General features: G+C 43.4%; 1 long non-coding RNA gene across 1 annotated transcript; it reads left to right on the top strand.

Moving 5' to 3' along the window:
• The first annotated feature begins 480 nt into the window (after positions 1-480).
• On the top strand, positions 481-7,112 carry LOC122380813. Its single transcript, XR_006256388.1, has 3 exons — positions 481-531; positions 973-1,091; positions 6,712-7,112. It is a non-coding gene; the product is annotated as an uncharacterized LOC122380813 (long non-coding RNA).
• The last annotated feature ends 1,031 nt before the right edge of the window (positions 7,113-8,143 follow it).

Below are 8,143 nucleotides of genomic sequence, written 5' to 3'. Positions count from 1 at the left end.
TTGGGCAATTTTCGCGTTAATTGCGAAAATCTGACCCACACTGTAAAAAATGTTAGCACAGTTTGAGTTTTCTGACTCACTTTAATGATGTGTTCAAACAAGCTACCTTGCTAATGAATCCGTATTTATCGAGTAATTTAAACCTTATTGCGAAGCAAAACACGGTTGGTCCAAATCAGGATGAACTAGCTCGGAATCCCCATGTACAATGACACCTTTCGAGTAATCGCCATGTATTCATACCTGCATTTGGCGGACACTGTGTTCCGAAACACGAATACGATTTTGTGGAAGCATCTTTGCGCACGGTTATACCGTGTTGAATGACACGTTGGCGTGTTTTACCCCTCTGCGTCGAGTTTAAAAAGCAGAATGAGGTTATTTGAGCCGCGATCTTGAGAGATATTAACACTGTGGGTTGTTAACTTACTCGGTTCAGTTTCGCGCCAAATGCAGCGCCGCGTGGGCCCCAGTCGCCATCTTCGTGCGATCCAGGGAGCTCGTGTCTGTGCTGCGTCTGACGTCTTGTTGGTAAGTACAAGCGATACTTGCTCCAAATTATTCTTAGAAATAACATCAGTGATATTAAATGTCTTTTAGGCGTGGTTGCATAAATATTATCCGTGCAGTGTGGCGTTATGGATGGAAAGGAGGAGCCCTCGGCCCTGATTCTCATTCTGCCACTCCACCACTGGTGGCTATGTGTGCGTTTGTAAAAATGCTATACATGAATAATTTTGGACTGTACCTTTTCAACTTTTGCTATGAGTATGTATCTACCAGCTAGTTATGATTAGTCTGCCTGGTTTCTCTCTTCCCCTCTCTCTCTCTCTCACCTAATCTTTCGCTCGCTCCCTCCCCCTTTCTCCCTCTCTCTCCCATTGTGTCTCCCTCCGCTTTTCTTTTTGTCTGTGGAAAACAAGTAGGTAGACATCTGTTTGGCTGCGAACTGACATAATTTATTTACTTCAGATACGGCTCAAGATGAGCAGAATGAAGGTCAATCTCGAAGTCCCAGTCAGAGCTCAAGGCCTGTGAGGCAGGACTTCATTCCTTGATGAATGCGGCTCAACTGCTAACAGGATAAAAAGGTATTGTTCTAGGCTATTTCTGCCGATTTATTATTTCACATATCACAATAAGTGTCTGCATGGGACTCGGTTGTATTTTAGTAGACTGGGGTTTTGCCTTCTATAATTTGAAGCCGATATGAAAATTGAAATCACATGTTTAACGTATTTATTATCATCAAAAGCGTAACCGAAACCCGACGAGAGCCCGGGCGCCCGGGCGCTCTCTACCCCCGCGCTCTCCCTCCCTCTCTCGTCCCGCTCCCGTGGTCAGCTGTCCCGCTGTCCAAGCGAGGCCGTTGCCATGGCGACCGCTGACGGCCTCCTCCGACGGACGGATCCGGACGCCGAAGCTCTTAGCTCAGCCGTCTGTATTTTGATGTGCATTGTGCATTGGCTATTATTGGGTTGATGTTGGACGATAGGTCTATAATAGCCGTTTTCACGACGGCCATCTGGTACACTTTTGGTGCACATTTGGTGTAGATTAGGTGCAGCTTTGGTCAAATAAGGTTCAGTGTGATTCTTAGTTGCTATCAGCTAGGGTTGCACTAAGTGCGTAGATGTCTGCTTTGTCAACTTATCAGACATTATCAACGATTAAACCGCTCTAATAAATTTATAAAATGAAGATATTGGCTCTAAAAGAGATTAGGTGCAGATTTGGTCAAATTAGGTGCATTCGCCGGGAAGCCCGTCGTGAAAACGGCTAATGGGTGCCTACACACCTTTTTAACCTCAAATTAAAATAAGTCAACTTCAACTTAAAATAGGTCAACTTCAAATTAAAATAGATCAACTTCAAATTAAAACTGTCAACTTCAAATAAAAATAAGTCAACTTCATATTAAAATCAGTCAAGTTCGTTTTAAAACATTGCTACACTAATAGTTATGTTCTTTGAAGCGCATATATTGTGTAAAACCATACACAGTGACAGATTCATTGGCTGATCCAGAAAGGCGGTCTTGGACGCCGCGGGGGGGGGGGGCATGCCCCAAAAAGTTTCTCCAAATTCCAAAAACTCACCGGATTTTAATTCCCTGCGCACTGCTGTGCAGTTTAAAACAAACTTTTCTTAATAAAAGGTGTTTAGTTTTCGTTTTTTTCTCGAAAAAACGAAAATTTTCGTCAATTTCGGGGACTGCAGGTGGAGGGGGGGGGGCATTTGCCCCAAATGCCCCCCTTGGATCCGCCAGTGGACAGATTTGCTGCACCAATATGTCACCGTGTATGGTGTGTATGCAGCCACTGTGAGCTGCACCAATACATACATATGTCACTGTGTATGGGTTTGCATTATATTCGCTTCAAAGAACATAACTACATAGTGTAGCAATGTTTTAATATGAAATTTACTTTTTTAATATGAAGTTGACCTATTTTAATTTGAAGTTGACAGTTTTAATTTGAAATTGATCTATTTTAATTTGAAGTTGACTTATTTTAATTTAAAGTTAACTAATTTTAATTTGAGGTTAAAAAGGTGTAGAGTCGATAGTGAACTTACCGAATCCCCAAGTATATGTTAGTTTAGTACGTTGGCCTTTCGTGTAAGAGTATAATGACAGGGAATGGCCATTTAGAGGTCAAGGGACAGTCACTTCAGTAAAGGGTGCGAGCTTAACCCGCGACCCGTTGGGGAAGGGGGAGGCACCCCTGTTGTTTTACGCTGATAACTCAAAAACGGCCGCGATTTTTAACTCCAGATTCTAGTACTTCTCCGGACATCAATTTCACTAAACTCCTGAAAAATGGGTCCTAGGTCACCTCGGGTCATGAGTTATGGAGGTCAAACTGAGGTCATGTTCGGCCAGTTTCCGTCGAAAAAGTAAAAAAGTGGTTCACGGGAAAAAATCACAAAAATATATTATCATTCTAGAGACTAAAAAATCGCACAGTAGGTACAAAATGCATGGCAAAGGGAACTGCTACCACAAAATTTCCAAAATAGAAATATCAAGATCTTGATATTTCTACACTCAAAACTCCTTCAGGTTTTTTTTTTTAATTTAGAGAAGTAAAAAACGGAGCATATGTCGGATAGATCCTTATTCCTTATCGGCTTTACACATCCTAAAAATCAACAAAATAGGTATCTTTAAAACTGCCAGTAATATGTATAGTTATTTGAAAGACTAAAAAAGCCACTGTTCTTGTGACGTCCTATTTTTTTTCAGCACTTGTTAGGTACTGAAAGTAGTCTAGAGTAATGTCTACGATACTTACCCTCTCTTCCTGACTGAATAGGTATAAACGTTTGTCGTCTCTTTTAACACGCGCAGTGGAAGGGTTGCGAGTACTACGCCCAGTGGAAGGGGGGGGGCGGATGTCGCCCCCCCTAAGATCTCAGCTCCCACTGGAGCTAGAAAAACGAAATTTGGAGGGTAGGTGGGGGCCATGGGGAACTCTGTTGTGTGTGAAGTTCATGACCCTAGGTCAATATCTTCAAGGTCAAATGAGGTCAACTGTGGTCAAATCTGCCATATGAGCGACTTTTTTTGCGTTTACACGCCGATAACTCAAAAAGTTACCGGCCGATTTTCTTTTTTCTTTCACTTTACGAAAGAACAAACATTTGTGAGTATGTATGGTGAATTTCTAGATGATCCAACAATAAATATGGCAGTTAGAAGCCTGCTAAGGGTAAGATGTCGCCGCCTGAAGCGGGATCGGCCGACGCGGGAAACGCGGCAATCACAATTTTGTGTTTACACACTCATAACTCAAGTTGTTACCGGCCGATTTTCGAAATTCTTTGACCATATGATTGCCTGTACATTTCTCAGTCTTCTCACCGAATTTGACGCGAATCTAATATAATCAGCGGTAAGGAGCTCGATGTAAAGACGGAACCGTACCGCCCCGGCACAGTCTACAATTCAGGCGGCGCGTAACGGCTAGCGCCGGCCGCCGCGCCGCCGCGCCGCCGCGGCGGCAGGATGTTTGACTTTACACCGCTATTACTAGAAAAGTTGTGAACCGATTTTCTTATTTCTTACACGAGAAGATCCGCAATTCAATTTTGGACAGGTAGCCGAAAGTTCACATTGATATTATGTTTGCGGCGCGAGTTATTGGCGAAAAACAGGAGGGGTGGGCGAAATCCGCCCCCCCCCTTCCCTTCCACTGCGCGTGTTAAATGATAAAAGCCACTTTACGTAAAAAAATGTTTGTCATTGTAAACTGGTACAATTTGACCTTGCTTGCCGTCCTGTGATGTCATAGGTCAAAGAAAAATGACGTCGAGACGCGTCGAATAACCTATAAGTTGACCTAAAAAGGTCAACTTAAAAATTTGACCTCAGGTCAAGGTCACGGAAAAGGTCATGTTGCATGTCATTCGATTCGTATTGTTAATTTGAACACATTCCTGGTGTTTGCAGACACTGTTTGAGACGTTTCGTGACCTGAGATGACCTCAGAGGCATTAAAGGGGCCACAGGTGCAATTTTCCGGTTCATTGTGTCATGATCATTTGTGTCCCGATGTTTGAGGGTGTTTTCGGCCAAAAGAAGAGGATTTCAATTTTCTTACATTGACTATACCTAAGTTAACCCGCGCCCCACTGGGGGGGGGCTATTTATAGCCCCCCCTCCCGTTTTTCTGCAATAACTTCCAAACCGCTTGACGGATCGACGCCAAACTTTCAGTACCTTCGGCTGCATCAATTTGACACCTTGTGTCAAAATTTGAACTTCGTAGCTACCATAGGTCGGCCGGAAATGACGTCAGAGTGACGTCATGTTCGTCCGATTTCGACGCAAAACATTGAACCACGGCAATCGCTCCCAAGAGCACAGTTTTTAAGCTAGATCCAATTTCTTTGCATGAAAGGACTCAGAATTGATTGCGCTATCAAACTGCTATCTCGGATTTTCAAAATTTTGAAAATTTTGAAAATTTTATATAATAATATTCAAAATTTATATTTTTATATTTTTTTCAAAAATTTTTTGACTTTTCGAAAAAAACCGGAATATATGTGACAGAACGCATGATTATGACTAACTCTAGCAAGTTTTAGCTAAATATCTTCAAAAATGGCCAAGTTATACGCATTATTGCAAAAAATTCACAATTATCAATTTTTCAAATCAATTTTTCAGTACGTATTGGACATCGTACACCAATATAAATGGCACCATCGTGTTCCTGAGCTCAAACTGCATCCTATAGACACCTTTTTTGTTGAAAAATTTTAACTTCAAAATTTGACCTTTTTTGACCTGAAAGTGATCTGACCTAAGCTAAATTCGACCCAAAATGACCTCGAATGACACAGACGACATCAAATTCGAAATCTATGGCCTAAAGGGACCATAAAACATGTGTCACGTGACCGACGCATGATATAATATTTTCGTGACCTGTGATGACCTGACCCTGACCTGAAAATCAAGGTACAAGTTTGGTACCCTCAAGGTATTTAGAGCATCTGTTCACGAGTGTGGAAACCAAAAATGAGCCTGATCTGACTTGTAAGACGGCGGCCAGAGCCCAAAATGTGAACAAGCCAAAGTGCTAATAATTTTTACTTTGACCTGACCTGTGACGTCATCGGTGACCTCGAGGTCAATGAAATTAGGTTTCGCTCGACAGTTTTTCCGGGGCTATCAGACGCCGTTTGAATTTTGACGATCGGCCCAGTAGTTTCGGAGTTAGGAGGGGGGGCTATGAATAGCCCCCCCCCCCAGTAGGGCGTGTTATACACAGACCCCAGTGGGGCGCGGGTTAATGGAGAGGTCGCAAAATCGACCTGACCTTAGGTCACCGAAATCGAAATTCCGAGATATGCAAATTGTTCATACTGATAAGCTCATGCAATCACTGGCGGATCCAAGGGGGGGCATTGGGGGCAAATGCCCCCCCCGTAGAAATCTGGAAGGGGCATTCAATGTAAGTATGCCCCTCCCGCCAGATAGGTTATTTTAGGCGTTTTTTGAGGTTCGAAATTTCAAAATTTTCTTCAGAATCCCATAATCTTGTCGAAATTGGATGCTTACGCATCAGACATCGTTTTAAAACCAACTTCAATTAATTAAAAAGTTAAATTTTCCTTCCAGGTACATACAAATGTCAACTTCGGTCATATTTCCGATGATTTTTTTTGGGGGGGGCCAAAACGGCATGAGGCTCAATTTGAATATATTTTTTATTTTTAATTAAAAATAAATTTCGGCAAATCCCAAAAAATAGTGGCCTAAATCCGAAGAATTTTTAGTTTTAGGGGCACCCTACCTTGGGACCCTTCGCTAAAATGTCCCTCCCATGACAGGTGGCTGGATCCGCCAGTGCATGCAATAGCATGAGTTTCAAACTTCTGGGATGTACGAATTTACTTTAGAAATGACTGAATCACAAAGTTTTTAGAGGCATAATCACTTAACTTGACCTGTGACCTGACGTTATGTGACCCGGGGTCAAAAATATTACTCACGATGCGAAATTGATGTATCATAAGCTATACCAAGTTTCGCAGCGCTGCTCGCCGCGTTTTTTACACTCGCAAAAAAACTGGCAGGTGTGGCCAACCCCCACCCGCACCCCCCACCCGTGCGAAGGTTAAGGTATGTATCATTATGCTGTTCATTCATACACTTCGTCATTTATTAACAATAATATTTCTTTCTTATTTCAGACACGGACCAGGGTTGGACGCTTTTTAGAATTTCCTCTCGTGAGGCACAACGACGTGTCCGCGAATGATAGGTCCGCGACGCCGTCCTCCCCCTGCATCCAGAACGCTAGTGTCATGGGTGGAGGGGAGCGAGGCTGCCATCTCCGAAGACAACACGCCTCTGAGTGTGCGCCTCCTAGTTTGTGCGGCAATGTTCCCCGTGTTCAATGAGAAAATTCAATGCCCCAGCGCCCAGCTAGTACTGACGCAAGAGCTCTCCCAAAAGTCGTTCGGGAAGTCGTTAAAAAATCGTTGCGCCGACCGGCTCCACAAGCTGAAGACTGCGCCAGTGAATGCATTTGAAACGGCACCTCTACTCTCCCATCGCCAGGCCCAAAGACGTGTTGTTCATAGGTGTCGTTCACACTAGTGTTGCTGATCGCGGAGGACCACTGTCCACTGCTCGTCCGCCGTGGCGTTACTTCTGATGAGGCTCAGAGCGCATGTTTACTGTGAACAACCTGCTGAAATATATAATGAGTAAATTTGTATTCTGAGACTTAATGAACTTGACTAACGAGGATGTGTGTTAAAGCAAAACGAACTGTGTTACACGCCTCAATTATTATGTGGAATGAGTTGTATAAATGTATACTTCGTGTCGATTTATTGCGGTTAAAGACGTTACCTCTGTTTAAACGCGGCTGGGCCTGTTACACCCCGTTCGCATCAAAGGAGGTACGCCTTTCATCGCAATGAATAAGTCCACATGAATTATATATTTATATATTCATTCAACATGATCATTGCATCGTGTAATGCAGCTCATTTTGCGTTGATATACATTCTAAAAGGAGGTACTGGACGGGAAGTATATGAACACGAACCGAGCTACGAAACACGTTACACGTTTATGGCGAGTTTACTAACATCTAATTTCCGGATATGTTAACACAAATAAGTTTATGTAGCCGATAATTATCCGAGCCCAGAAACACCAGTGGTGTTATTGAACACTTAACATCTTTAATGCGAGCTATTTTACACGTTATTCGATACGCTAGAAACATGTTGGCGAGTTATCGAACTCGGTAACACGTCTTTATCGAGTTACGGAACACCACTTTTTGGAAAGTCAAAACTCATACCGAGTTATGTAGCACGGATTTACCGTGTATGAGAAAACACGGTGGCGTGTTATGAGATACGGCTGTACCGAGTCGTTTTTGGCCATATAACACAAAACGTGCTATCATTTTTTACAGTGCAAAACATGTATCGCACCATCGATGATTCGATACGTCATCAGAGGCCGCGCCGCGGACAGGTGGGCGCGGCGATACCTATAGGCCGCGTGGGGGTTGCACTGGTGTTCGGGAAGGGCTATGTCAACGCGAGGCAGGCCGCAGGGAGCCGGTGGCGGCGCCGGTCCGTATTTGTCGGCGCCTAACAG

This window comes from Amphibalanus amphitrite, unplaced genomic scaffold, assembly GCF_019059575.1.
Source record: "Amphibalanus amphitrite isolate SeventyFive unplaced genomic scaffold, NRLGWU_Aamphi_draft 000107F_arrow, whole genome shotgun sequence".
NCBI classification, from domain to species: domain Eukaryota; kingdom Metazoa; phylum Arthropoda; class Thecostraca; order Balanomorpha; family Balanidae; genus Amphibalanus; species Amphibalanus amphitrite.
The sequence above is the reverse complement of the archived record's forward strand: the minus strand, read 5'-3'. Positions and strand labels throughout refer to the sequence as shown.